The sequence below is a fragment of the Gracilinanus agilis genome, chromosome 1, assembly GCF_016433145.1.
Source record: "Gracilinanus agilis isolate LMUSP501 chromosome 1, AgileGrace, whole genome shotgun sequence".
Lineage (NCBI taxonomy): Eukaryota > Metazoa > Chordata > Mammalia > Didelphimorphia > Didelphidae > Gracilinanus > Gracilinanus agilis.
This window is the reverse complement of record NC_058130.1, coordinates 84,702,578-84,712,436: the sequence shown is the minus strand read 5'-3', so window position 1 is coordinate 84,712,436 and position 9,859 is coordinate 84,702,578.

Below are 9,859 nucleotides of genomic sequence, written 5' to 3'. Positions count from 1 at the left end.
CAGCTGGTGAGAAGAGTGCCTCTAGGAAAAGCAAGATTGACCATGTCCAGAGAAAGAACTGGTAAACAGACGGAATTAAGACATAGTTTTATATATATATGTACCTTTTTGTCAAATGATGCCCTCTCTAGTGCAGGGAGGAGAGGGAAGAAGATAACTGGGACAAACAAATAAATAGAGAAATTTAATTAAAAAAAACAAATTGGGAGGAAAAAAGATTGAACAGAGCAGGCACATGCATTGGAGATGTGAGACATGCATCAATCAGGAGATATGGAGGATGGATGGACATTAGGGTTAGGACTATAGTTCCAGATCTAAAGGGGTTAAGTCATTGGGTATTTGGAGTTGGGCATATTTGAAAGTTGGAAGAGGATACCTAAGTATTTAGTACTAGTGCATTGCTTATTTATATATTTTTTCCCCTTTGGGTCAAAATCAAAATTGATTTCTGATAGTAGTAACCACACTTTTTCAGGAACACGGAATGTTCCTCACATGTTTTGTATACAAAATAGCAGAAAGTCATTAATATTTCTGTATGAACAGAATGGCATAAAAAGTGAAATGGCCCCTAGAATCTCTCATGGGTCATGTGGAAATGGAAATAGAATTCTGGCTGGTCTAACATGTTATGAGTAAAAGTTATTGGTTCTTTATAACTGTTATTTGTTACATTTAAGAAATGTTTATTGAGGGGGCAGGTAAGTGGCTTACTGGAGTGAGAACCAGGCCTAGAGATGGGTCCTGCATTCGAATGTGACCTCAGACCCTTCCTAGCTGTGCGACCCTGGGCAAGTCACTTAACCTCTGTTGCCTAGCACTTACCACCCTTCTACCTTGGAACCAACATACAGTATTGAGTCTGAAATGGAAGATATGGTTTAAAAAAAAGTTTGTTGAATTGTTTATTGAATTACTTACAATAATATTTGTACATGTGTGTGAGTGTGAATGTAAGTTATGCAATTATGTATCCTATATTATACATATTTTTTCAGATAAATTAAAGCGTCTGGTTTTAGAGAGCCATTTCCCACATTTGCTTTAAATGTAACTACCTAATGATGAGGAAAAAGTACAAGATTTGGATACAGGAGATTGGCATTCAAATTGTGGCTTTCAAAATGATTAGTTATATGATTTTGCACAAGACACTTGATGTCTCAGATTCTGTTTCTTTATTGTAAATGGAGGAAAAATTCTGTGCACAAGACTGCTGTACAGAAAGCCATTTACAGATTACAAAATGAAGTGTTGAGTTGTTGATGTTAAAAGAAGTAGTTTTTTATTTAAAATTTTTATTTTATTTGGAATATTTTCCCATAGTTATATATTTCATGTTCTTTCCTTCTTCCCCAACCCTCCCACCCCCCTGTAGCTGACTCACAATTCCACTGGGTTTTACATGTATCGTTGATTAAGACCTAATTCCGTATTATTGATAGTTGGACTAGTGTTATTGTTTAGCTTCTACCTCCCCAATAATACCCCCATCAGCCCATGTGTTCAAGCAGTTGTTTTTCTTCTGTGTTTCTACTCCTGCAGTTCTTCCTTTGAATGTACATAGCGTTATTTCTCATAAGTCCCTCAGAATTGTCCTGGGTTATTGCATTGCTGCTAATATAGAAGTCCATTATATTCAACTGTGCCGCAGTGTATCAGTCTCTGTGTACAATGCTCTCCTGGTTCTGCTCCTTTCACTCTGCATCAATTCCTGGAGGTCTTTCCAGTTCACATGGAATTCCTCCAGTTCATTATTCCTTTGAGCACAATAGTATTGCATCATCAGCAGATACCACAATTTGTTCAGCCATTCCCCAAACGAAGGACATTCCCTCATTTTCCAATTTTTTTGCCACCACAAAGAGTGCAGCTATAAATATTTTTGTTCAAGTCTTTTTCCTTATTATTTCTTTGGGGTATAAACCAAGCAGTGCTATGGCTGAATCAAAAGGCAGATAGTCTAAAAGAAGTAGTTTTGGTCACTTCAAGGGAGAGAGAATGTGTCATATTGCAAAGAATACTACTACTGGGATTAATTTATGGAGTTCGTGACATACTGAACTACCACAGGGTATTATCTCCTACAATTAGTTGGGGGCTCTGTTCCTTTTCTTGTGCCATTAACCCCTTTAGTAGAGTAGTGAAACCTATGAACCTCTTCTCAGGATCAAGCTTTTAAATGGATAAAATAAATTAGGACTTCAAAGGGAACCGACCATATTGAAATACCGTTGTCAAAGTGTTAAAAAAGCACATTTACAGACCCTTGAATTAGAAAAAATAATGACAGAATTCACTTGGAAGAACAAAAGGTCAAGAAAAATGAAAAAAATATAGGCATGAAGGGGGGCCTAGCATTATCAAATTTCAGTCAATAATATGAAATCACAATCAACAAAACTATTTAATACTAGTTTTCAAAACAGAAAAGCTGATCAATATAAAAGAATAGGAAAACACATAGTCTAGTGTTCATTATATTCACAGACTCCAACGGTTGGGCCAAAGACTATTTTGCTAAGTCTTGCTGGGGAAACTGAGAAATTGGTAGTAGACAAATATCTTGAACTATATACTACAATAAACTCGAAATGAATACATGACCTAAATATTAATGTCATGCCATGAACTACATAGAAGAGAAGGGAGGCAGGTACCTTGTATAACTCTAGTAAGAGGGAGAATTTTTAAAAAATAATTTTTATTTTTTAGAAAAGTTATCATGGTTACATGATTCATGTTCTTACTTTCCCCTTCACCCTCCCACCTTCTCCTCCACCCCAAAGCCGATGTGCATTTCCACTGGTTTTAACATGTGAAGAGGGAGAATTTTAACCAAACAAGGAAGTTTGTCCAATTCTTCATGACCCCATTTGGGATTTTTTTTTGGCAAAGATACTGAACTGGTTTACCATTTCCTTCTCTAACTTATATTACAGATGAGGAACTGAGATAAACAGGATTAAATGACTTGCCCAGGGCCACGCAGCTAGTACATGTCTGAGGCCAGATTTCAACTCAGAAAATGAATCTTCATGACTTCAGGCCCAGCACTCTATTTACTATACCACCTAGAATTTAATGGAGGAGCTTCACTGGGAGAGCATGGTTACTCATGCTCCTTAGGAAAATCCCTTTGGTGACTGAATGGAAGAGGAATTTGAAGAGGGAAAGACTTGAGGCCAGAAGACCAGAGGCTATTATAATAGTGTAAATATTATATAAGTATTAGGTGGTTGTATTACGTTAGTAATTAGAGTGATGTCCCCTCCAATAAGGGTCTTCTCTGATGCTCTGTCTTGATGGGGAAGTGCAGTTCTCAAAGCCTATGCCAGTGGTATGTAAGCTTTGCTGCCGAGCTGGAGAAGGATTGAGTTTTGACCAGACAATAAACTATGTGTGTGTTTATCATCCAAAAACCAGCCTTGCTAAATGTAGAAAGGTTTATCACACAAGTCATGGAATGAATTTTTTTCTTAAGCTATAAAGACTCAAAAGATAGGCTCTTAGGACATGAAGATAATGACCTTTGTTTGGGGAAAGGAATACTCCTATTAGTGCAATAAAATATTTTTCTTTTTGGGGAAAACATTGAAAGTAAATTCCTTTAGATATTTATAGAATTGCAGAATGTAAGAGACAGTCTAGAAGGGATTACCTTCAGGATAATTTAGACTCAAGTTTTTCACATTACACCTGAGACCCAGAGAGACTTGCCTCTGCTTACACAGTGGGAGTCAGGATTTGAACCCACATCTTCTATTACCAAGCTCAATGTTCTTTCTCTTGCACATCAAATTAGGATGACCTACTTTTTACCTTTTGGAAACAGAAGAAGAAGATATAGAGAAGACGAAGTAACTTTTTGTTACCTAATTTAACTGAAACTAATCTCAATAACTTATTTATTTGTCCTTATAGAAAAATTCACAAGGTTTTTAAATTTAGCCCTTTCATTTTTCTGTGGATTAAATCCTAATATAGAGCAGGGAAGAGTAGGATGTTCATACTGGAGTTGATTTGTTTGTCATTTAAAGAGTGAGAAGTCAGCTTGTAGGACTGTGAGTAGTGGAGACAAAAAAGTAAGCAGAAACCCTTTGTGTTAATGTCTAATGTGTTTATGTTGCTCCAACCTAATTTCTGAAACTCAAAAGCCTTGCTTCATATGGATGTCAACAATGTTGTTCCTGCATTATTGTCTTTCTCTTTGTGCTTGTCACAGTATGTTTTTGAGATTTCTCCTCCATGTGCAATCATCTCTTTCCAGCCCATGGAAGGTAGTTGTGAGCTTGACAGCTGATGAAGCATCTGCTCTTGTTACTTTCCTTGTGGCACCACAAGGAAAACTACGAATTTTGCCTGGAAAGATGTGATATTGGGGTAATTAAAAGTCTCTGGCTTCATAGGTCATCACTAATAGAATTTTCTGGAGAATAGAGGAAAGAAACTAGTTTTTCTTGAAAGTTTTTTTTGTCTGACATTTTGAATGGTGGAAGCTACTTTTGTTTGATGACACATTTTTCATGAGGGTCAACAATCCTTTGCAGAAGGCAATAAGGTGAGTAGAGAAGTAAATTCAAGTTGTGGTTGGATTATAGTGAACATTAATGGTGCTGGTAAACTTCTTGGAGATTGTCCTGGATGTTTTGATTCTTAGCCTTTGTCGGTATCCTGAGACCAGTGTAGTCCTCCGCAACAGCACTGGATCTTTCATATCACTGATGTTAGCATCCCCTGTAGTGATGTATATTGCAACTCACCCTTGCCCTTCTGTTCTTTGTGATTTATCCATATCCTCCTAAAAATTTGCCCTGAGGGTCTGTCCCATGTGTGCAAAGGGCCTTGATATCTCCAAGGTTCCAGTAGAGGCCATGAACCATCAGTTATGCTTCACTTTTGATGTGACCATTATCTCTTTATTTATTTCTTTTGCTTGGACATTCTTTATATACTTTACATTGTTTCCTCTGTTTAACACTACATAGTATGGCATCATATACCTTTTCTTTGTCTTTTGGATAATTTTCTATTTGAAATCTTACTTGGAATAATATATTATAGAATATCCCCCCCAAACTCTGAGACTTCGTCTTTTAGCTAAACTTATATAAATATTTTTAGCTAAACGTGTATAAATCAGTGTAATTAGAACTGAGTAGGAATAAAGGGATCTTTTGAATTGGAACTCTGAAAATGTTCAGTAAATATAGATTGATGGTCTTTTAACACAGCTTTAGTATTCTATTGATTTTCTTTTCTTTTCTTTTCTTTTCTTTTCTTTTCTTTTCTTTTCTTTTCTTTTCTTTTCTTTTCTTTTCTTTTCAAACCCTTACCCTCTGTCTTAGAACTGATAATAAGTATTGGTTCTAAGGTAGAAGAGTGGTAAGGGCTAGGCATTTGTGATTAAGTGATTTGCCCAGGGTCACACAGAAAGTATCTGAGATCACATTTGAACCAGGGCCTTCTATCTTCAGGCCTGAAACTATCCACTGAGACACCTACCTGCCCTGATTATATTGGTTTTTAAAAGTAATAAATGGAGAGAAATGGTTAGAATCATACATTTGACCAAAATAACTGAGTTTTCAATATTTGAAAAAGCACATTCTGTTATAACCCTACCTGGTATATAGGACAGATATTTTTGTTCCAACTTTTAGGGCTCAGAGAGGTTATGTTATTTCCGTATTTATAGTTTGTAAGTATTAGAGCTAAGATCTGAGATTTCCTGATTCAAAGTCTAGCACTTTTTCTTTTGTCCTCATCTAAGTTATTGCTAAAAATGTTGAACAGGGCATAAGTAAGGACAGAGCTTGATGACATACTGCTGGAGAACTTGTTGACATTGATACATTAATCAACATACTTGGGCACAGTGGTTCAATCAGCTATAACTTTATCAAATGATATTATTACCAGATTTGCCTTATTTTAATCTAATCTACAACACTATCATTAGAGGTTTTGTCAGATGCCTCCTTGATATTAAGACACAGTTTGTGCATTACGTGTACCATTTTTTTCAATTTAGCAAAAATTCAATCTGATAATCCTGCTGAAAAAAAAGAAAATAAACTTGATTTGTCGTGATTCATTCTTGGTGAATCTAAGCTAGACTCCTGTACAGAGTCTAAATAGAAGTTTCTAAAGATCAGAGAATTCTTAAGCTGGAGTCCATCAGCTACTTGAGATTTCAGTGATCCATGAACTTGAGTGGAAAAAAAATCACTTTTATTTTCATTAATCTCTAGCTGAAGTTTAGCATTTCCTTCAATTATTAAAAAAACACATTACTCTGAGTGTGGAAGGCCAATTGGAGAATAGGGCCTGTTATCTGGATTCCCTACATGACCAATCCAGGCTCAGGCAGTCTTTGTGTTTGGTCCTGGTAATCTGAGCCCTGAAAAGCTCTGGTACCAGCAGGTTGGTTAATCCAAAAACAACTTGACCCCTCCAGGAGGCTATTGGAAGTCATTTAGAGAAATAGAGTCTGTAATAGATATTTTATCTGGATCCCATTACAAAATCATCAGCAAATAAAACTGTGTGTATGATTTTTTCTGCACTGCATGTCAGGACGCAAACAGAATGGGTTATCTAAGGTAAAAATACGAGGCTCCTCTTTTGACTCGTTTTTAGATCCCCACCTTTTCTTAATATTCTTATTGGAAAGCTTTGAGTCCTTAGCAGACCAACAGCTACTGAGTTAACAATTTCTCTCCTTGATAATTAAGAAGCCTGAACTCTTAAAAAATATATTACTTAGACAATCAAGTATACGGAAACAGACAAAGCTAGACAAGACTTTATCTGAACAGGTGCAATCCTGTAAATCAAGAGTACAGGACTCAGTAAAAATCTCTATGAAATATATTTCTGCTCCCAGAATTAACCTCCTACTAATTGGTGGTTGGAATTTGGCCTTTGACCTTGTACCTATCTCTCTACTTTTTAGACTTTAATGGGTTTTGTATAATTTGTAACCCCTTCACAGCTGTAATTCTTTCTCTGTGCTCTTTGTGTGAAACCAGTATATATTAAACTCAAGACTCCATGGAGTTGGAGCAGTTATCAGCTAAGCATTTAGTCTGACTGTTCTCATTCTATCCAACACCACTAAACGCCACTTAGAACCCCAGAAATATAAAGCTGGCTCTCTATATCTGAGAAGGGGTCCATAAGGTTCACCAGATGACTATAGGAATGCACAAAAAGTTTAGAATCCTTGATGTAGATAGTGAACTCCTCTTCATGTTTGTTTGCAGAAGACAGCATGCTAACTTCATCAAGCCCCAGAATCCTACAGGATCTCCTCAGTGAGATCTGTGACTGTTCAAAAGAGATTGATTTAGCCATCCATATAGGAAAGACTAAATGGATGAAAAAAGGCTTTTACTGCCTAGATCATAACAAAAGTTGGATGTATGGCTTAGTCTGGCATAATATATTTAAGATGTTGGACAATAATAGTAAATAAGGGATTAAATAGGAGAAAGACAGTGGACTATATTGTATTTCGGATTTTGTGTGATACTTCCAATGATCCCAAGTTACTCCAAAATTGATATACTCTTCTATTAACATTATTATGTCTCCAGGGATACTAAATGTCTGTGAATCATCAACACCACAGACTCTGCAGAATCACAGTTGTGGGTGACCCAAAGGGTAATGAAGGGATCTATGATGTTTACATGTAAACTCTAGAATGTTGCCATCAATGGCTATTACAAACCACTTTTCCAAGTGGCAGGCAGAATTTACAGCTGATCCTTGGATTACCTTTTCAGAAAAATTTCCTTATGTACAGTATTCCATCAGAATGAAATGAAAGCCATATATGTTTTGTTTTGCTCCATACTGGAAAGACTTCTCCCTACTAGTCTAGTGCTTAGCATAATGCCTGGCACTTATATATATGTTTGTAAACATATATACATAAAATTGATTAATTCTACTCAGAAGTTGAAAAAGTGAATGAGCCTTGTTCATTCAAGTTTCTTGGCTGCCTCCATTTTAGCTTCATTATATTTTAGACAGTATGGTAAGGAATGCTTGCCCTGCTATTTGGAAAGCCTGACTTCCCAAGTGAAATCTCAGTTTTCAAAGAAGACTACATTTTTAACAAATCATTAGTTTTGAATATAAAATTTTATCTCCTAGAGCGTTCAGACCCAGCAATTAAAAGTATAAAAGGGAAATAAGTTTGAGAGACAAGCTTATTATTAAGACAGTACACTTTTTGCTAAGTGGTGATTGGCATTTCTTTGTCTCTGAAGATTGTTTGTAGGCTTTAGATTCTGTGATTCTTCTATTTCACCTGCTGTTCTGAAAGTTCAGAACAGTAGAACTGAACTGTTTTCTTGACTTTTGCAGGAGAAACTAACCCTATAGGCTTATATGAGCATGGAAGTGTACGTGTGTGTGTGTGTGTGTGTGTGTGTGTGTGTGTGTGTGTTTTATAATGAGCTCAATGCTCTTAAAGGCCTGAGAATCAGTTGATTGTATAGAGAACCTCTTCCTTGTTGAAGAAAAGAAGTCAGAGAAAACTGGCTTGTTCAGGAATTTCTATGGCTGAACACTATGCATGTATGTTTATGATATTTATTTCTTTAGTAAATTAAAAGGTGGAATAGTTGTATTTTCATTTTTTTAAAACCTTTAACTTCTGTGTATTGGCTCCTAGGTGGAAGAGTGGTAAGGGTGGGCAATGGGGGTCAAGTGACTTGCCCAAGGTCACACAGCTGGAAAGTGTCTGAGGCCAGATTTGAACCTAGGACTTCCCGTCTCTAGGCCTGACTCTCAATTCACTGAGCGACCCAGCTGCCCCTTAGTCGTATTTTCAAAGGAGCTATGAGAATGAATCTTATTTGTATTCCAGCAAATAACCATTTTCCTATAACTTAATCAAAGATAATATGTACAGCTGGTAATTGAGTGTATCTGAGTAGTTTGTTGTTGTTTATTCATTTCAATTGTGTCCAGTTTTGTGATCCCCTCTTGGGTTTTCTTGACAAAGATACTGGAGTGGTTTGCCATTGCCTTTACCAGTTCATCTTACAGAGGAGAAAACAGCCAAACAGGGTTAAGAGATTTGTCCAGGGTCACATAGCTAGTTATGTGAGGTCAGATTTGAACTCAGGAAGATGTGATTTCCTGATTCCAGGCCCAACACTCTATCCACTGCACAACCTAGCTGCCCATGCAGCATGTTCTATGGCTTGCAAAATATAAAGAGTATAGGAATATATCAATGGTGGGTTTCCATTTTGGAACTGGTAGGACCAAATGCTCCCTAAGATCTCTTCCAGTTCTCAAATGCTGTAATTTTAATCCAGCCATTGTTTGAAGATGTGTAGTGATGGGAACTTATAATCATAATGCTTTAAAATTTTAGAACTTATATAAAAGACTGTTTGCATTTAAGAATTTTAACCTTACATTTTGCCTTCATTTATAGTCCTGAGCGCTTTGACATCCATCTTTCTCTTTGTCTTTCCTGTTCCCTTGCAAACTTGCAAATCTGAACCAGATTTAGACACTGGAAACAGCTCTAGGCACCACAATTTGTTTGCACACATTACAAAGCATGGTTGTAATTTCTATTGCTTTTATCATCTTTTTCTACTAACTTCTTCTTCATGTTCACTGTTAGTGTCGTCAAGCTTCCATGCCAGGTCCTGACAGAGATTTTTCCCTGTGTTTGGGTAGCACAGATACATGTATCATTCAGTTAGAAATATTTATACAGTGTGTGTGGTATGTCTGAAACAGTTTAATGCTGGGGGAAATACAAAGAAATACAGCATAGAGTCTTAGAGTGGACAAGTCTCTAAGGTCATCTATTCCTTAA